The sequence below is a fragment of the Lycium ferocissimum genome, unplaced genomic scaffold (assembly GCF_029784015.1).
Source record: "Lycium ferocissimum isolate CSIRO_LF1 unplaced genomic scaffold, AGI_CSIRO_Lferr_CH_V1 ctg5371, whole genome shotgun sequence".
Lineage (NCBI taxonomy): Eukaryota > Viridiplantae > Streptophyta > Magnoliopsida > Solanales > Solanaceae > Lycium > Lycium ferocissimum.
This window is the reverse complement of record NW_026725961.1, coordinates 2,846-25,063: the sequence shown is the minus strand read 5'-3', so window position 1 is coordinate 25,063 and position 22,218 is coordinate 2,846. Positions and strand designations below refer to the sequence as shown.

Genomic DNA, 22,218 nt, shown 5'->3' with positions numbered 1-22,218 from the left:
TTGTGTAGACCTTGGAGAGTCGAGACTTGAGTTTGGATTAGCTTAGGAAGCGAACGAGGTATGTAAAGCTCAACCCTTCTTTCTTTTGGCATGTCTTAGTTGTAAATAGGCTACGACATGAGCCACGAGGAAACTCTACTCTTATGATCCGGGCATGTCCATGATTCTTATTCACCTCTTAACGTTGACATTCCTAATATAGTAGAATTTTGATCCTTATGTCTTTGGATGATTGGTTCTCAAATGTTGCAAAGGTAAAAAAGTTTTGCTTTTAAAGAGTTCTCTACGTAACTACGAATGCCGTAACTTTCATAGACGAGCTTGGATCGCCTCAAAACGTTCGTAGGAGATTCTATAATGAATAATATCCCCCAACTTTCATAGGCGGGCTCGGATGGGGTTGATACCCGTCCGTGGGCCCCGAGACTTTCCTTTGTATAGTTCTAACGGTTTTTCCTTTTAAAAGAACTTAATATTCTTATCTTCTCGACCCCCGAGTATGATTACTTACTTATTTACTAAGTCGGAAATAAGGATTGTTATGCATATGATTCGATACGTAGTTATGATTTTTTTTAAAAGTTACGTTTGATATGCCTCCGAGTAACATCGAAAGAAACTAGATTGGACTATTGTCTTGGCTTATGAATGATGGTTTGTTTGATTAATTTGTTGTGTCTTTATAAATGTTTCAAATTGCATATAATCTCCCACGATTCTGCTCGTGCACACTATTGTTAATTCCTCCGCCGAGTCCCGGGCCGGTTATCATCATGCGCACTATGCTTTATTCCGAAGTATGATGAGTTTTCCGAAATATGATGAGTTTCTAAAATATGATGTGATTCTGAAATATGATGTGTTATGAAGTATGATGTGATACGGAGATGTACGGAGATATGAAACCTTCAAGTATGATGAGTTGTGGCGCCGGAGGCAGGAGGGGCGACCACGTTCTGTCCGCCGGGTCCCATTACGGACCATATGTGGTATGTGATATAATGATATGATAATCTCATGATATGTGATATGAGATGTGATGACTTGATAATTATATGATCTTATTTACCGAGTCCCTCACTAGAGGGCCGGGACACGTTATATATGCATATGATATATGATAGTAACATGCATGATTTGTGTTCAGGAGTAAGCATTCTGGCATTCTGATCAGTATACGTGGGGCGTTTTGACATTCTGATTACTATGTTTAATTTCTGTACTCCCTATGCATGATTTGTACTTCAGATGCAGGCATTTTGGCATTCTGGCTATTATGTTCACTTTTTGTACTCCTTATTTCGGTTATGATCACTTCCTTTCTGTATTCTTGCTTTGCATACTCAGTACATATTCCGTACTGACCCCCTTTCTTCGGGGGCTGCGTTTCATGCCGCGCAGGTACAGGTATACGTTCTGGTGATCCGTCAGCCTAGGGCATCTATTCCGCTGTTTGGAGTGCTCCCTTGATCCGGAGCCTACACTTTTGGTACAGACATTTCTGTTATTTGTATATATGTTTGTTCAGGGGTACGGCGGGGCCCTGTCCCGTCATATGGTTCTGTTATGACTCTTAGAGGTCTGTAGACATATGCGTGTGGGTTGTGGGTCAGCATTGTACAGTTGCGTCCGTATGGTTTGTGTTATGACACTACAACATTTTAGGCCTTTAACCACCCCGAAAAAGTGTGGCCTAAACTATCTAAAAGTGTGGTCTTTGATCAAAGACCACACTTTTCGACTTTAGACAATGCTTTTACGGGGTGGCCTAAAATAGTGTAACCTTTGCCCTCAGGCCACACTTTTCAAGTGTTACTTTAGAATCACACTTCAAAAGTGTGGCCTATTATGTACAAAGGCCACACTTGTTGTACTTCATATGGCAACGTTTTTCATGACCTAACACTACACTTTTCATGTGTGGCCTTTTCTACCTACTCTAAAGCAACATTTGTGAAGTGTAGTCTTTGCTAATGTACATGCCACAATTTGCTATCAATGAGCCACACAATTGAAATCCCTATGACCACACTTTTAAATGTATAGATGATCTCAAACACAAAATTAACTAATAAATAACTCAAATACAATCATTCAAATGTATAGATTTGCAGTACACTTCGAAAAACCAATATATGTCTGGTACTGCAAATAATAATAAAATAATGTTTGAAAATATACACTAGCAATGAATTCCACAAAACCAAATGTAAATTCAAACATCACAATAGTTCAAAAAGTCTTTAACGTTCACTTCAATAGATCGAATTGACTTGTGGCCAGCATTTCAAATTGGATCACCCGTATTTTCCTACAGATTCCAAATAAAATTAAAAATTAGAAAGAAATCAATATATTGTATGTATTTATATAGTCTCATGAATAATACAACTCCATGGAGCAATAGAAATTTGGTATCCTGGCTACGATTTAATTACCAAAAGACAACAAATAAAAAAATGATCTCCAAAAGGCTACCAATCAAAAACAATTATTCTAAAAGCTTAGACATGGAGAAAAGTATCCAAATGTTCAAGTATAAGAAAGGTATGATTTCCAGTGACCCTATTTCATAATTCATTAGTTTTGAATTTCATCTACTTACAACACTTGATATCTTATTACCGCTTAAAGCATGATAAACTCTAGATCTGCTCATAGGATTAATGCTCCCAAGCAAACTTGAATAACTTAGCTTGTTGGTGTTTTCTGCGTCCTTTAGTATGTAATCAGGGGGTTGCCCCTGCATAAAAATTTAAATTGTATTCAATGGGAGAAGTTACTAGCTTAAAAGACTAATACAAGGCAGAACTCAAAGAAAAGGCAAAAGGAACCAAAGCACATGCATGTATATGAAGAATTAGTTGGCCATACAAAGAATCCATAAAGAAACACAATGCAAATCACATGAGAGATGTGAACAAAGATTTAATAAATGCAAGGGAAGAGTAACTGGAATTATAGTGCCAATGGGCATGAAGTAAGTAGAATTATTCTACATTCACATCACATGTATTATTTTATTCTAAAACAAAGTGAAAGTGACACTAATATAGCAGTGAAGCGGTAAACTTTCTTTCCAATCTCAAAGAAAAATCAGCATATATCTTGTTAAGGATGTAAATTTCAGATGAAAGTATCAGTTAATAGTTTATTTGAGTTCGTTAAGTTCTTCCATAGTTTGAGTTCTAAGATATTTCTATGCTATCTTAACATCTTTTCTCCCTAGCTACTCCAAAAATAACTTGAAACAATAACATTTTACCTTTTAAAGAATCGGACCATGAGTTGACAGAGGAATGTGGAATATGGAAGATTTGGGCAAAATAACGGCTACAACACTAGATCCATCCATATTCACACACCAACTACTACACCAATATTTTTAAAAAGTTTGGAGGCAAGGTTACTTGGGATTTTCTTTTCCTTGAGATAATTCCTGTGATCTTCATGCTAAAATCTACAATTTTTTGAGTTGTAGAATATTTACCAGTAGAATATAGTTTTAGTAATCTGTAGTCTTCAGTCATAAGGACTTGTTAAGGTTCAATCCTCCCCATCTCAACATATGTTAGTACATTAGTTTTCAAGAGTCAATAACAACTGTGTTTATAAAGATCAGTAGAAATCAACACAATTGATAGTATAGGAGGTAGAATGATTAATTATTTACATTGTACTTTTTGGTTCTTGACTAGTCCTATCCTTTTACTCTTAAAAGGGTTTTCTAATAAAAAACTGAACAAGACAAGTGAATGAAAGTGTTAAGGTCCCTAATTCTGGATCGAGTCGCGGGACGATTAACTGGAAAGTCAGGCCCAACACGCAGGTCTAAGCCCTTGTTCTTGTTCCTTCACTTGCCTATGATTGCTGAATTTTGCATTTCATTCGGGGAATTACGGACACAGGGAACTTGTTTGAGAAAGTTCCAACTCGTTGTAACTTGATAAAATCCAATCTATTTTATTAATAACGTCAACTCTCTTAAATAGAGGGTTACGGTAGCAAGAGTCCTAACCAACTTAGAATAGCAAAGTCTATAAAACTGAAATAACAAGAATCCTAATCCACACGGGAAGTTTTATTTGACTAACAAAATAATTGAAAACATTAATCATTATACCGTCCTATTAATTCTCTCGTCCGGAATATTGTTTCCCCACAAACGCATCGATAACATTACTCCTTCTGGAGAAAAAACTTGTCCTCAAGCTCGAAGTCCTGAAAGGCATTTGAAATGATGCAATGTCTCCCGAAGTGGAGTCCTCGACGTATAGGCCACACCCTTTGAACCGAATTTCCCAATTACCACGATTCGTACGCGACCGGAGCACGAGCATGGGGTGGGAACAACACGTCCTTCTTGAACTTGGTGGAAGAGTAGGTGGAGTTGCGGGTGCCTCACCCTTGAATGGCTTAAGAAGTGACACATGAAACACATCATGAAGTTTGCAACTTTGCGGGCAGATCAAGTTGATAAGCAACGAGATCCAATGCGCTTCAAGACCGCAAAAGGACCATAATATTTTTGGTGCGAAGCTTGTGATGGACATGACTAGCCAAAGTTTTTTGGCGATAGGGATATGAACATAACCGGACATAAGATCCTAGAGAAAATTCCACATCACGATGTCCCTTACTCATGCAGCTTTTCATCTTGTGTTGCGCTGTTGGAGTTTAGCTCGAATATCTTGTAAGGCAACATCTCGGTCTATTAATGCTCGGTCTACCGCATCAACTCGAGATGAACCAGCCATATAGGATTGCAATTGGTGCTCGCGTCCATAAACAACTTGAAATGGAGATGCGTGAAGTGCCGAGTGGTAAGAAGGTTGTAGCAAAATTCGACCCGGGGAATCAATCTACCCGTTTCGTAGACGATCACCACCAAGCATCGCAAATACATCTCGATCGTGCGATTCACAACCTCGGTTGACCGTCCGATTGTGGATGATAAGCGATGAAAAGTTTAATTTAGTCCCACTTAAACGAAACAATTCTTTCCGAAGTTACTAGTGAAGAGGGCATCTCGATCACCGACAATTGGATTCTGGTATACCACAAGCGAACAATATTTTCAAAGAAAAGCCTTCTTTATGGAAGATGCGTTATATGGATGAGCAAGAGAAATAAAATGTGCGTATTTAGAGAACTGGCCTGAACCACGAATAACACTGTTTTACCTCCCGATTTTGGCGAGCCATCAATAAAATCCATTGAGATATCGACCAGATTTGATTAGGCGGTTGTAAAGGTTGTAACATCTGCTTGGACTCAAATTATCAACCTTATTACGTTGGCAACCGAAATAAGCAAGAACGTAATCCTTGATAGTTGTCTTCATACTGCCAATAGAAATCCTTGTGAATACGTTGCATGGTCTTTTGCACACCTTCATGTGTGCTATCATGAATCCGGACAAGACGGAAGTTACCCTTTGGTGAGTTTGTGAGAAGATAGACCTGTCTTTAAAGAATAACAACCCATCTCGAAACACCCAATCAGCATCCATCTCTCCAGGTGCAATTTTAGCTTCAAGTTCCCGAAGAATGGGTGATCGCTTGACTTCTTCCCGAACTTCCTCAAATATCAAAACTTCCGGTTGAGAAATAGCAAATAACATATCTTTTCCCTCTTCTCGCCGCGATAATGCATACGCGACGGTATTCAATCGCCTTGACCTTGTATTCCACCCGAAAATCAAACCCCATCAACTTGCTAAGCCAATGTTGTTGAGGAGAAGTAGTAAGACGTTGATCTAGCAAGTATTTAAGTCAGTAGTGATGCGTCCGAATTAGAAAGGCTCGACCCCGTAGATAAGGCCTCCAATGTTGAACCGCTTTTGTCAAGCCTATCAATTCCGTTCATAAGCTGGAAGTTTCAAGTTTCGGTCGGCTAGCTTACGTCGAAAAAAGCAATTGGATGTCCTTCCGTTGAAGGATTGCTCCTATTCCAACACCCGAAGCATCACACTCAACAACAAATTCTTCTTTAAAGTTTGGCAAGCTGAAAATAAGGGCGAAACTAATGCCTTTTAAGAGCTTCAAAAGAAGCGAGGGCATCATCGTTCCACTTAAAAAAAGAATGCCGTCGAAGCATACTTGTTAATGGGGCAGCAATCAAACCGTGATTCGGATGAATTTACGGTAATATCTGTCAATCCTAAGAAACCACGCAACGCGTTATTGATTGTGGTTGAGGCCAATCCACCACGGCCCCGATTTTGCTAGCATCGGCTCGACACCTATGTTTGAGACTACGTGGCCCCGGATAAGCTACTTGTTTTTCGCCAAAGGAACATTTGGATTTTTTTAAATAAAGACGATGAGCTTGGAGCAACTCAAAGATGATTCGTACGTGTGTGACAAATGATCCTTCCAAGTCTTGCTATACACAAGTATGTCATCAAAAATACAAGCACAAATTGACGTAGTACTTCCGAATACCTCATTCATTAAAGCTTGAAAGGTAGAAGGAGCATTCGTTAATCCGAATGGCATGACAAGGAACTCGAAATGACCATGATGTGTTCTCAAGGCCTTTCAACATCCATAGAATCCATGCGGACTTGATGATAACCAGAGCGAAGATCAAGCTTGGTGAAAAAGTACGTCCTTGCAATTCTTCAAGTAACTCCTCCGCTCTTGGAATAATGGAATTTGTCTTTTACTATTTTAGCATTTAGCTCCCTATAATCCTGCAAAAGTGCCATGTTCCATCATGTTTCCGGACTAGTAATACAGTGAGAATGGAGAACGACTTGGTCGAATAATGCCTTGTCAAGCATTTGCTCACATTGTTTCTCAATCTCATCTTTCCGAAAGTGAGGGTAACGATAGGCCGAACTACCACTAGATTAGTTCCTGGTACTAAACATATGCGATGGTCGCAGGAACGCATAGAAATGCACGGAGTGTCTTGGAAAAGGTCATGGAAATCGGCTAATACCTTCTCAAGCTCACCTTGCTTGGAATCCAAAGATGTAGGTGTGGCTGAAATAGTTATTGTTGTCCATGTAAAATGATGTTTGTCCTTTACTTGAAATCTCATGGTCAATAAGGCAAAATCCACGAATAGAGCCTAGTGTTTGTAGCCATTTGATACCTAGGACAATATCAAAAGCATCCAAAGGAATCACATATAAATCAACATCAAGGAATGGTTAGTTACACACAATTGCACCGTGCAAATGCCCAACCGGAAATCTTCTCATTTGCCATCGATACATAGAGATTTCCTCGATGTTGATAGGCAAATCTAAAGCTGTTTTTGCCGTTGAGCTAATAAAGTTGTGTGTCTTGCTAGCCCGAATCGACTAAGCTAAGCAACAACTTCTTATCAATTAAAACTTGTAACCGCATAGTATTTGCATGTTGTTTACCCGTGATAGCATGGAGTGAGATGGCGGGTTCTCCGCTATCCGTTGTTACGTCCTCGGATTCCCCGTCCCCTGTTCCGACGAATAACTTTTTGCACCGATGGCACCGTAACATAAAGATCATCACGCGCTGTAGCACAACCCCTTTGCACGTCGGGGCGGCCATCTCGGCGCGAGTCAACCTTTTAACAAAGGATTCGCGCGATTCTTTGTAGCACTCGGAGTCACCGTTGTAGCCGCCGCTTTTACACTAACGTTTGAGGTTGAACCATAGCCCCTCGCGCGCTAGAAGCAATTTGTATCTTCCTCTCAAATCTTTCTCGCGAGACCTCATTGCTTGTACTAAGTTAGATGGGTTGTGCAATTCAACATCAAGACGAATCAAATCAACTAAACCACCGTAAACATATCCACTTGCCGGTCTATACGTACAGATGATGCACGAGCCAACATTTTTTGGAAGTTCCTTTGATAATTTTCAACGTAACTAGTTTGTTTCAAGTTGATCAATTCCCCTAGTGGATTACTTTTCATTGGTGGACCAAAACGAGAGTACAATATTCTTTGAAGACACCCCGAGTTAAATTGGGTTCCTCTCCCCGATTGATAAACCCACAATTGCGCCTCCCCTACCATGTGAAAAGCGGCTAAACCTACTTTTCTTGGTTGATTGTCTGTTGGTTAGCGAAGAACTTCTCACAACGGTGAAGCCAAATAAGAGGATCTTCGGTTCCATCATAAGTAGGAAAGTCTAATTTAGTGTATCTGGGAACTATACCTCTTCCTCCGATGTTGTCATCGATACCAGTTACCGTTGTTGTTTCTTCCTCCGAGTCACGGTACATCTTGTTGTTGTTTCACCTACATTACGTCTAGGCCCGCCTACGTTATTGGTTCGCGGGGAAAGCGACCGTTGTCTCCAACGGCTTGACTCCGCTTTGCACGCGCCGTGGTGCGGATTAAGGCTTCAATGCATTGCGATAGTTGCTGGAACTTGGCGTCCATCCTTGCTTTCCCGCTGCCACTTTTGCTTCGGTTTGAGTTTGGGCTTCGTAAAAGACTTCGCGGCACCTTTCTTCCACGTATTTTCGTCCATAGTTACGAGCTGCGATACCAAATTGTTAAGGTCCCCACTCGATCGAGTCGCGGGACGATTAACTAGAAAGTCGGTGCCCAACACGCAGGTCTAAGCCCTTGTTCTTGTTCCTCGACTTGCCTATGATTGCTTCGAATTTTGCAATTCATTCGAAAGTGGAATTGCACACAAGAACTTGTTTGAGAAAGTTCCAACTCTTTGTAACTTGATAAAATCCAATCTATTTTATTAATAACGTCAACTCTCTTAAATAGAGGGTTACAGTAGCAAGAGTCCTAACCAACTTAGAATAGCAAAAGTCCTAACCAACTTAGAATAGCAAAAGTCCTATAAAACTGAAATAACAAGAATCCTAATCCACACAGGGAAGTTTTATTTGACTAACAAAATAATTCAGAAAACATTAATCATTATTTGTCCTATTAATTCTCTCGTCTGGAATATTGTTTCCCCACAAACGCATCAATAACAGAAAGTAATCCTAATGAAGAAATCAAATAAAAAAACTGAACAAGCAGCATTCCATTAGTCTAATCATGTCAATTGATGGACTTACACGTATGTTGGAAGGAACTGACTATATACAGATTAATAATAGCAAGACGATAGCTAGCAAAAGTAGAAATCACGTAATAGCTTATAACTTACACAAAACTCTCTAGTTTGACACCCAAACATGGAAGTACATCTAGCTAACAAGAGTACAAGACTAAAAAATTATGCATTGTGTGACAGAATCTCACCTAATACACTAACAAAATTACCAAATTGACAGTGACAACAACAATATTTGGAACATATCTCCAACAAAACAGAGCACAATTTTAAGGAAGATACAAAATTTGATACTGAGCATAAGAGCTGACAATGGCACAGGCGAGTGACTTAGAACCAAGCAAAAAGCAAAAGCAGCAACACTTACTAAGAGAACTATCATTTCCTAATCTGAGTTTCTCTACTCATTTATTTGTCTACAAGCTAACAAGATCTGTATAACTATGATATACAAGTTCATCTTCATTCTCAAATACTGACTAGATGAAGTGCTTCTACACCCATATATGCACTCTAAGCTCTTTATACCCTGACCATGTTATGCAGTATGTTCCTCATAATTAATTAGGTACTTAGAGACTATTTGTTAAAATATCAATTCATCCCACCTAGTATTTATGGTTAGGCACTAAAATAAGGTGCCAAAAGGCAGATCTAAAACACGTTCTGCGAGTTCTAATTGCTTTTGGCTCGAATTATGGATACACATAGTGAAAAAGAATTAATTTATACATATAACAAGATCACACTCATTTCATGTAAGAGCCTATCAAAGATGACCTGTGTTTTGTGCATATGACTGCATCAAAGATGTAGGGTCTCAAAGACTTCTAATGCTTCACAAAATCATAAAAAGTGAGTAAAACTAATTCCTATTTCTCTATAGTCTAGAACTAAGACTATCATAAAACTTATAGAGCTTTTAAAATATAAACTAAGTTCGAGTCTTGGAGGATTTGCAAAAGGAAATAACTGTATAGTTTTTCTGGCTCTGAGATGACCTTAGGGTTTGGGTAACTCCGTCACAATCTTCGGCTCCATTACATCTCCTGCATTTCCAAATCGAATAATTAAAAAAAAATCCACATAAAACTCTTAGTTTTCAAGCTCAAAAATTTAACTTACCTGAAATTTCATCCTTCTCAATTGCATTTTCTTCTGGATCGAGTTACTCGGTCCAATCAGTTCTCTTGGAACTTCCATGACTTTGATCCTGCTCTAGAATATTTAGGGTTTCACACGCACACGAACAATGTCACAGAAGGGTGAGAAGATGTCGAAAACCCTACCTGAGACCGTCACCGAAAGAATTGAATCTAATTGGTCGAGGGGTTAGGGAGGAGAAAAATCTCCAGCGTTGCCTTTCTGAATTGATGAGGGGAAATTTTAGGGAGGGAAGTCAATTTTTTGCCCTAAAAGCAATATGGAGGGAATATTAAATTTTGCTGAAAAATTTATGAGATTATGGCACACTTATAAAGTGTTGCCTTTATAATTTACTATATTATATAAGAGCAAATGTGAGGACTTTTGTAGTCCTCACAATAATTTCCCAATTTTTTAAAAACTTTTTAATTAATTACTTTTATGTCCTAATCTTATTTATTTAAGTCAATTTTTTGTTTTTTGTTTTTAAAGTCTACTTTTCAAAAGCTATCGAACCTGGGGATTTTTGTAGTCCTCATAATAATTTTCAAATTTTTTTAAAACTTTTTAATTAATTACTTTTAGGTCCTAATCTTATTTATTGCAAATGTGAGGACTTTTGTAGTCCTCACAATAATTTCCCAATTTTTTAAAAACTTTTTAATTAATTACTTTTATGTCCTAATCTTATTTATTTAAGTCAATTTTTTTATTTTTTGTTTTTAAAGTCTACTTTTCAAAAGCTATCGAACCTGGGGACTTTTGTAGTCCTCACAATAATTTTTAAATTTTTTAAAAACTTTTTAATTAATTACTTTTAGGTCCTAATCTTATTTATTTAAGTCAATTTTTTGTTTTTTGTTTTTAAAGTCTACTTTTCAAAAGCTATCGAACCTCACCTCATTTTTCACGTTCTTTGATTTTCGATTGGTGCTCGATATCCGCATTTGAGCCCAATTAATTCGAATAATTCGCCTTTGCATCGCGCCTATTCGGGAGGAGCGCTTCCTCCAAAAGATTTTTTTCCATATCCATGTTCGAACCCCTAATCCCGATTAAGAGAGGAGCGACTCCATCTGTCTTGCACAAGTTAAATTATGTATTTGTCTTAAAAGTTCATTAACTATGTATAGATTATTTATTTAGAACTAAATAACTTCAGAAATTAGGATACATAAGTTATAATGTCAAATTCTGGCTCCAAATTTGATTTGAATTAAATAATTTCATCAAAATGGAAGTTAAAATATTAAAGGAGTGGAATGAAAATTTTGCTTTCATATAACTACCCACTTGTGGGACTACAATGGGTATATGGTTGTTGTTGTTGTTGTTGTACACTTGTACTAACACAAATTATATTTCTTTAGTTAAAATATCTACTTTTATATCTTGAGTTTGGGCCCGGGTTTAGCACGGGCCTCACATAACTAGTATAAATATAACGGGCTTAAATGCGTAGCTGTACATATAACTAAGTGTTGCCCATAGTTTTATGATTTGGCAACACTTATTAAGCGTAATCTATATTATCTAAGGGCACGTTTTTGGAGTGTTGCCTAATATTTCGCAGCCAAAAGGTTTATTTAAAGGCCATACCTTAAAAGCGTGGTCGTAGCTAGTTTTGGCAACACTTTTAAAGTGTGGTCTGGCATTAGCGTGGCCTTAGGCCAAATTTGTTGTAGTGTGAGCGTCCCCTATACTATGGCAGCCCTACCGGCTTATGTCGTTATGTATATATATGTTTGTGTGACCGCTTTGGGGGCGACGTCTTACTTTTCTGTATATATATAGGCTTTTGTTATGCTTGCTGTGGACCGATTATGGAGGCGACGTCTTACCTTCGCATACGCCTATATTAGTAGTGTGATGATTATGATTAATGTGTGTGTACGAGTGCCCAGCTCGGGCACTAGTCACGACCTACGGGGTTGGGTCGTGACAAATCAATCCTTTATTCTTCGCAAATGGGATCCTTACCACTTTATCCTTTAGAATATATCACCTTTATACGCTCCGTTCTTAATCACTCATTTGCTAGTCTTCTCCCCTCTTCGCGACAATTCTGTCTACGATTTATGCAGCTTCCTCTCTCTTTTCTCTCTCTTCTCCCCTTTTTCAAGGAAAATTTCAGCAGGATTTCTCTTGTAAACATCACAATCCCACACCTGTACATATCTCAATAAGAACGCGTCCCATGCCTTAACAAGGCACATATCGGGACACACGCATGTCTACGCAACTGGCAACATAAGATTACTCACCATTATAAGATATAATTAATAGAACTTGTCTTATAAGTTACGACCGCACACTCAGTCTAGGATTCCATTATATCTCTATTCATAAACACATTATTATTATCACACCTCCAATCAACTTACTCGTGAATTATGATTCTATCTATCACTAGGTCACTAGTAATTACTGTCATCTCAGATTGTTGGGTTGGCTCAGATTTCTCACTTCAACACAATTATCAGACCCAGAGTAGTATGCGACAACATAGAACCCAAATCAATCGGTACATACATACCATAAAAGATTAATGAAAATATACCTGGGTCAACATCGGAGGGATACTCAAGATTCCGCCGTCCAGCTGGTGCATAAGTATGACGTTGGAATCCAGTCAGACTAGGCATTTCTCCTTGATCTCCATCACTACCTGCTACTCTCTGCGGCCCCCGCCTAGGTGGGCGTAATGATGATGAAGAGCCAGCTACCACCCCCGTAGTCCGGACCTTATCTTTACCATGTAGCGATGGACAATCGCGCCTAAAATGGCCTGGCCGAGCACAGGCATAGCAGACATCTGACCCCATGCGGCACGGTCCAGAATGTAACTTCCTGCATTGACTACATCGTGGTACAGGTGGCCTCTTTTGGCTCAAATCACCCCCATTCCGAGAACTGGAAACTCTGAGACTCTGGGACGGCCTAGAATCAATAGATCCATCACCTCTGGGTCTAGAAAACTGTGGAGGAGCACTAGTTGTTGAACGAACCGAGTGCCTAGAGAATTGTTGTCTCGGAGCGCCCCTAAACTCATGATCAGGCCTGGAAGAATTAGCTCTTTTCCTCCGACCCATATTATCGTGGTCCACATCCACGCCCCGAGCTTGGGCGGCTACTAACTGAGTCAGTAGAAGAATGGCCTGTCTCATCTCTTGGCCCGAGGCATCTGGAGAAGGGACTGGGGGTGCGGGAGCTAAAATTGGAGCTTCCCTCTGATCCTCTAAAGTAGGCCTAGTATGCGGAATCCAAGATAGGGCCTTGTTTTGGGGTTCACTCTCCCCTACATCCGTAGATGCCCCTTGTTCTAGCCCTTCCGAAATCACTGCTTTGCCCTTCTGGGCGGTAGTAGCTTTTCCTTTCATCGACTTTACTGAAATCATAAACGCACCATTAGGGAGGAAAAAATCTTGTAACATGGCTCTATCGCACGATCTCATAAGAAGAAAGATGGTCAATTTCCTAAATGCCCTGTAGCCCCTTGTTTATTAGCGTGGCGCGCAACACGCCATAAACAAGACTCTACTAGACACGGTTGGTAGACACTTCCTAGGATTGAACTGCTCTGATACCACTTTTGTCACGACCCGAACTACGGGCCATGACGGGTACCCGAGGCTGACCACCGAGCACCACTCATTCTATGTCTTATCCTGCCTTCATTCACACTTCTTATCATTTGTAATCATAGAAAATGATTTTTCATTTAAAACATACTTACTTGTATAAACATAAGCCCTTTAGGCTATCAAAATAATAATATACATATACTTGCATATACATGAGTCTATGGGACCATACTACCCACACATACGTATCTACGAGCCTCTCTTTGGAACATCAACGTATGGACGGGACGGACCTCGCCATGCCCAAGATATATGTACACGGAATAATGTCTCAAAATAGCACCTCCGAAGTAAGGGAGGGCTCTGTCATCTGGCCGAGAGCTACGGATCTGCCGCCGTCTCTTTGTCTACCTGTGGGCATGAACACAGCGTCCAAAGAAAAGGACGTCAGTACGAATATTATACTGAGTATGTAAGGCATGAATGAAATAAATATAACAGGGAAGTCGTAATGGCACAGGGCGAGGACATAACCTTCGACTAGATACATACTATACATACATTACACATAGCATATCATATAAGCTACCATGGCGTGTACCTCGTTTTACCATACGTATCTTATCATATCGTACGTGCATCACCATATCATACATACATCGTCATCTCATACATGTATTATCATACCATACACACATTGTCATATCATACATACATCATCATCGTTAGTTCACGTCCGGGTACCCATCGTATGCAGGCCACCAGTGGTGGTCATGTACATACTTTTCTCGGTACGGTGTAGTCGCACGCAGCCCACTGGTGGTGGTCATGTCCGCCCTTTTCTCGGTGCGGTGGAACCATATCATCACACACATCATACATTCATCATCATTCATGTCATAATCTCATCATTATACATACCATGCATTCGTCATTATACATAACATATGTTTATCGTTACCATACTTTTCATAGACATATCGTGGCTTTATCTTAATTTAACGTCATCAATGCATATATACATACATACATACCATATACTCATCATCATACATTTTATAGACTTATGATTATTAACTGTCTTATAAGCATATCATGGCTCTATCCTAAATTAGTATCATTACATACGTGTACATGAACATACATCATCACAACATATAGTGGGACTCATAGGCACCTATAGTCATATCGGGGGTGACGTAAGGTCGTGGAACCCCGATTACATTATGGAGTAACTGAATCATCATGTCTCGCCTTGAAGGGATTAATATTTTAAGGCGAGCGTATATAAGAAGGAACACTAATGGAACCACTTTTAGGTCTTTGACTTCGTGGGCGTCATTTGTCACTCTAGGACTCCCTAGTTTCCACTTATCATCGTCAATCATCGTGCCCGTGCCCTACCTCTCTTATTTACCTTATACATGTGTAGCTCCCTACAGTCATAGACTCATCGTCATTATTATCGGGCTCATAATACATGCCTTATCTTTCTCATGCATGGCTATTTATGAACATAGGCTCTTAGTTCTTTAGTATTTAGGAAATTCCTAGATATAGAGGAAAATCATGCCTTGAAGGGAAAGAGACTAATGTCGTAGGATGGGTCTATCATCAATGAATAGTAGCAAGGAGTCATGTGAAGGTCATTAGCTTAAAGGGAACATTATATCGTAGGTTTTAAGATCTCTAAACTTCATTTCCATTATCATCATACTCCTAACATACTTCTTACTTCATCTCATGCGGGCTCTTTATAACGTAGACTCATCGTTTCCGATACATACATAGATGTAGAGAAATTATAGAAAGATAGGAGGATTCATACCATAGAGTCATGCCTTAAAAAGAAAGGTGGAGCCTTACATACCTTTGCCGTTTAACTACTCGATTGCTTGCTCATCTTCTTTCAATGCACTCGTTAATACCTTGATAGGATTCGTATCAACATTAGTTAGACAATCATGAGAGCGTACTTACTAAAGTTATAGAAAATTGGGTAGCGTTTCCTTCGTTTATACTACTTTCCGCCATATTCCATATCAACCCTCAACATTCATAACAACGATCACAATATCATAAACGATAAGCATCATCCATTCGCATTATCCACATTTAGGAATTTCTTTCCAAATTCTCCATATCCATGACCAAGTTCACTATCGGGTTCTTTCATACACAATACTCACTCTATGTTCTAAATATCATTTATAACGCATTTATATTCATAATGTACCAAGAACTATAACTCATTCCAAATATTCACTCAAAAATGGCACTCTTGCACATTCATGACCCATTTCATATTTTCTTTTGTAATCCAAGTGTTTCCACTTTACAATACTTCAAAAAACATGGAAACATCATAAATCTTACCTTAGATGATGGAGGAACAAGCCTTTGATGATAATACACCTCTTGCACTAAAACCCTATTTCACCCTTTCTTGAATTTCTTGGTTTAGATGACCTTGAAGGGTGTCACAATCATGATTCTTGTAGGTTTGATGAAGTTGATCACAATTTTTCCTTGAATTGATGTGGTTGAAGTGCATGGAAGGTTCTAGAGGCTTTGAGAGAGATGGAGGAGTGTATGGAATGAAATAAATGAAGTGGCAACACATTTATAAACTTGTATCATTTCAGCCCGTCGGGTGTTCCACGGACTGTTCCACGGTCCATGGAACCAAGTGCTGGCTGTGGAACTGGTCGTGGTTCATGACGAGCCAGCCACCTCCTCTGCTGGCAGTTCCACGGACTCATCCACGGTCCGTGGAATATTATATGGGCCGTGGAAGTGGTCGTGGAACTCACTGCTTCTCCAAAATTGTTCCCGTCGTCTCGTTTGATCTCGAATCCTTATGGGACCTTCTTAACACTTTTTTATCACTTCATTAGCAATCTAAGGGACGTTATATCTCTTCTCCAAAACATACTTAAGACCTCATTAGTTCAATGCTCGTAGTTTGCCCAACACACTCAACTTATAACCCGTTTTTCTTAACAACTTTCTCTCCTTAACTCGAATGTCTTTCAAATCTTATTTGTAATCATAAAATGCTAGTTTTTACTCATGGAAACATCGTATACTTCGTACTCTTCATTATCCTATCCACCTTACCTTAACGAAAAAAATTTCGAGGTGTAACGATCGCTCGGCACATCTCGGTCTGAAGGTGAATTGCTGTGCTAAGATTCACTTGTGACTCCAATCCCTTCTGGAATGATCTCCAGAAGTTAGCTGTAAACCGAGCCCCTCGGTTTGAGATCATAGATGTGGGAACCTCATAAAGTATCACTATCTCCTTGATATATAATCTTACATAGCCCTTAACTGGATAAATAGTCCTGACTGGAAGAAAGTGAGCTGATCTTGTCATCATATTTACATTAACCCATATAGAATCATACTTCCTTGGTGTGCAAGGTAAGCACTCGTAATGGAATCCATATTAGGGATCTTGACCTCATGTATTACTTCTCAATTTCTTTAAAAGACTTAAGCTGCCACCCTACTCCTTAGCTCTTAATCTCAATCCTTAGAGTTGCCTATCAAGTAGTGCTGGAGTCCCCTCATATAATAACTTTACATAGCTACTCTGTGCTTTAACTATCATTCACTAGTATAATTCTGATTTTTTTTTTTTGGATTTGACATATAAATTCACTGTCGTCCAGTAACCAGCTTGTTCTGATCGTCTCGCTTAGATCATTTCACCATTTCCCTTAATCCAACTTGTAATACTTTAGGCACATTATCTCGTGTCATTTCTGTATCTTTAATTCAAACTCTTCTATTGCCCTTTTTACTCAGATTCTGCTCTTAGTTTTTCTGTCACACATTACGTTGCAACCTTTACAAGAATATGTGAAGGTGCTTAAATTAGCCCGAGAAATACCTTAGCGTTGTTTCACTAATCTTTATGCTTTACCTTGCCTTCTCTTCTTTTATCTTACAATCGGTATCGGGATGAACCTTCGACTCAACCATGGCCATGTCCTATTGCCCTTAGTATTAATTCTATCTCGGTAACTTAACTTAAACCATGTTTACATCTTTTCTTAATGTATCCAAAATATCACAATCGCATTGTTATTACTGAATCCTTACTCTCCTTATCAAGTACTCACTTGGTCTCATTCTTAGCATACAAATATTCGCAGTTTGCATAACTATTCTTGTATAACTTGTATGAAATATACCCAATCTCAGGCATAGTCTTTCCTTCTCCTGGTTCATTATGCTTTTCACAACTCATCCATACTAAAACTCGTTCGTAGCCTATCTGGTCATACTCTTTTCCCTTTCTTTATTCACCCTTGATCTTCTCGCCTCCTACTATAGGAGATTTTCTATTCCTTCTCCTTTGTTACTCATAGGTCGCAATATCATTAGCGAATAATTCTATTGCTAATATCTTAGCCTCGAATCCTGTATAACATTGCTATCCTTTATCATATCTCTTAAGTTACTCGTTACCATTCTCTTGTCGTACTCTTTCTTCTTATAAGCACCCACTTTTTAATGGCATATCATTCAAGGCCTTTACAAATAATTCTCAACACTGTCTCCATCACCATCCTGACTTCTATCCATTTATTGATGGCCTTTAGATCTTACTAGCTTGTCTCAGCAAGAGATCTCGCTTAAATTTTAAGCATCCATATCAAATATATTATCGTGACAATTGTCTCCATCTTACACTTGCATTCCTCGCACCCGCTTCCCCCCTTAAAGGTGTACTTATACCGTTATCCATTTATATTCTGCTCTATGTCACTGTTTCCAATTTTAAATTCACCTGATCTCTTTTTTTCTTTTAATTCACTTGGTATACTATACCTTATCCATGTCTTTTCCTTATGATGTATAACTTGATTATCCACGTACGAAACCTTAACAGAATCACAAAGCGACGAAAAACCTTTCTGTATATAGTACAAAATCTCATCTGATAATCTGTACTCGAGTAATGCAACCAATGTAGCAACTCATTCAGGCCACATTCCACTTACTCCAATCAATAATTAATTAGTACTTGTAGTCGTTCCAACCTCAATTAGGCAGCACTTATATTCCGGCGATAAGTGTCCAAAGTCTTCTTGTAACATTATCTTTATCCCAATTTATATCGTCTGTTTCCTTTGATAAGTTTGTAATACACCATTTGTTCCTCAAGCCTACCGTCTTTGTCCTTTAAGGATTCCACTATTTTCGAGGTGAAGTCGTATACACACAGTACTCCTTTATGCCTTATGCCCTTTTTCCCTTGTTGTGTGCTTAGTATCGACTTCTAACTTACTCAAAGTCATATCAAGTTCATCTTAATAATAGTCTTATTTTATAACCTTGTCGTTGTACTATACCTTTAAGTTCATAACTATATGCTTTCCTTTCATCCTATACTCGTACTCAATTAATTACGTCCATCTTGGGTGCTTCCGTTAGAATTCCCTTATCATTTCTCCCGTCTATGTCTATCTTTTATTCGCACACGAGGAATCTTATGCTACCTCTCGTATCATTTGGAACACATTACTTCCGCGTAATCCTTTTTCTCATTTTCAAAAAGTATTCTGTTCACCCATTTTTATTCGTATCATACCAGTCATTTTCTAGCATTCATTCTACCTCGTTTCTCATCTTTCTATAACTTGGTCGTTCACAGTTCCATCACTTATAGTACTCGTGTCCTCAACTACACATGTCGTGACCTATCGCTACCTTTATTATTTCGCTTTCTTCTCATTTCCTTCTTTCAATTAACTCCTCCTTCTCTGGTGCTCGCTATCATTTCTGTTACCATATAATCTTTATTCTGAACTTCCCCTATAGAAGAACTTTATAAATCTTCCTTATTCGTTTTACAGCTCGCTTTTATACCTTAGTCACATAGATCACGTCATACCTTTTAGTCACTTCCTCACTAGGCTTTACTCATTTTCATGACAATCCTCATTATAATCGCATCATATCCTGTTCGTAATCAATCCTATAGTGTAACACCTCTTAAACCTTTACTCTTTTTGGTCAATTTTATCCTTAATATCTCACAAGCTGTCTTATCAATACATTCATATCCGTCACAATTCTTTTCCCTCTGTACTCTTGTCTCAATCATACTATTACTTCTTTTGACTATAAACTCGTCATAATTTATCCTTGCTAATCAACTCAGTTGATAACTCGATGTAACCCTCTATTAAGATTTACCAGCCCTTTTCTAAATCATCTCTTAGTATCGCAAGCCCTTTTCAAATTCTTCTTTTTACCATATCGATATCGACCTCCTAATTGCTATTACTATCAATTCAGCAGTTAACTTATTTCTCGAGGTCAAATTCGTACTCGCAACTTAGTCAAATCCTATCATTACTATTGGCACGACCTTTCAAGACATATTGCAAACCTATATCTCATTCTCTTTTTATTTCTAGAGAAATTTTGGCAGAGTTTCCTCTATATTTCTTACCATCTCGAAGCCTGCACGCAGGAAATACCAACAGTGCCTCACAGGGCCAACATATATATATATATATATATATATATATATATATATATATCATATCACGGCCACACAGGGCTCCCAATATCAACAATAGTACGGAAATGATGAACTTACCTCGTATGTTCTTGTTCAACTCAAACTGCACCTGTTACACTTTCCTGTTTACTTTCCCTTTTAGTTTTCAACTTTACATCTCAATCGTACTTCAATACCTTACCCGACATATATCTTTCGTACCTTTGCTTACCTGCGTGCTTTGTAACTTCCAATATCGCTAGTCACTTTCTTCTGTCGATGTCGTTCTTCTGCTGAAATCAAAGGTTAGTATAAGGAATTTCATTTCCTATGACTTGGCTCTATCGCACGATCTTAGATATGAAAGAAAGGTAACATCCTAAATGCCCTCTTTGTTTATAGATGTGGTGCACAACACACCGATAAACAAGACTCTACTAGACACGGTCTGTAGACACTCCGAGGATGAACTGCTTCGATACCACTTTTGTCACGACCCAACCCCGTAGGCCGTGACTAGTGCCCGAGCTGGACACTCGTATACACTTGTTAACTATAATGGGCTCACAATTAGCATAATAAAGAACTTATATAAAAAGGCAAGACGTCGTCTCAAAACTGTCACATATGTATATATATCATGACAACCTGTCTCCTGTGGAGTCACAACTACCAACAGATAACATTGTACATAAGCCGGCAAGGCTATCACAACATGTGGGTACGCCCCAACTAAACATATACGCAAGCCGACAAGGCTGCCACTACATTCATCATTCCCAAAAAAAAAAAAAAAAAAAAATATATATATATATATATATATATATATATATATAGACGCGAGTCGACAAGGCTGCCAATACGAATGGGAATGTCCCAAAACATAAGTCATACAGACACAACTGAACAACAACTAAATACAACCCACACATATGTCTACAGACCTCTAAGAGTATCAACAAAAGAACATATGATGGGAAAGGACCCCGTCGTACCCCTGGATAAACATATACAACAAAAGGTTCTGTACCAAAAATATAGGCTCCGGGACAAGGGAGCACTCCAAGATAGCAGAATAGGTATCCTAAGTTGGTGGATCACCAAAATGAGCGTCTGTACCTGCGGGTATGAAACGCAGCGCCCCGAAGAAAGGGGGTCAGTACGAAATATGTACTGAGTATATAAAGCATGAAATACAGTAATCCGGATGATAGCCGAAATAAGAAGTATAGAAAACAAGTGCAATGACCAGAATACCAAAATGCTTACTTTTGAAGTACAAATCATGCATAGTAATATCATATATATATCCGGCCCATTATAGGACTCGGTGAACATGATCGCCACCTCGTCTTTGGCGCTATAACACAAAGATACTCCGAACACGACGCATAACTCCGTATCACGATAACTCCGTATCACGAAGATACTCCATAACACGGATACTCCATAACATATATATCGTACCCTGGCCCTCTAGTGAGGGACTCGGTGAAAGATGTAATAACGAGAATGCATAAACGGGAGTAGTGAGTAATCATATGCATATAAATCATCTTTTGAGACTCAATAGATAAGTAGACTAATCAACGCTCGAGTATTAGGACGACGATCATGTTCGATACTTTCTTTGAATATCATTATGAACTATATCAAAATAAGGCCTCGGGGATAATAGACATGTATTAAGTTATTAGAGTCTGTTTATAAAAGTTATGGACATTATTCATTATAGAATCCTTTAAGAATAGGAACCTTTATGCATCATTTACGATCCAGTCATACAAAAGACTCGAGGACAATAGCTCGACTATATTAAGAATTCTAATATCAAGAAGTGAATAAGGATCATAAACATGCTCGGAACTTATGAATAGAGTTACCCCGAAGCTCATATCGTATCATGCTTACGTCTAGGACATGCCAAAAGAAAGAA

At 38.7% G+C, this 22,218-nt stretch overlaps 1 long non-coding RNA gene across 1 annotated transcript; it reads right to left on the bottom strand.

Annotated features, from left to right (window-relative positions):
- Positions 1-2,057: 2,057 nt before the first annotated feature.
- LOC132044878 (uncharacterized) lies at positions 2,058-10,457 on the bottom strand. Its single transcript, XR_009412294.1, has 4 exons — positions 10,155-10,457; positions 10,003-10,078; positions 2,609-2,743; positions 2,058-2,311 (listed from the first exon to the last, which is right to left on the bottom strand). It is a non-coding gene; the product is annotated as an uncharacterized LOC132044878 (long non-coding RNA).
- Between the last annotated feature and the right edge of the window lie 11,761 nt (positions 10,458-22,218).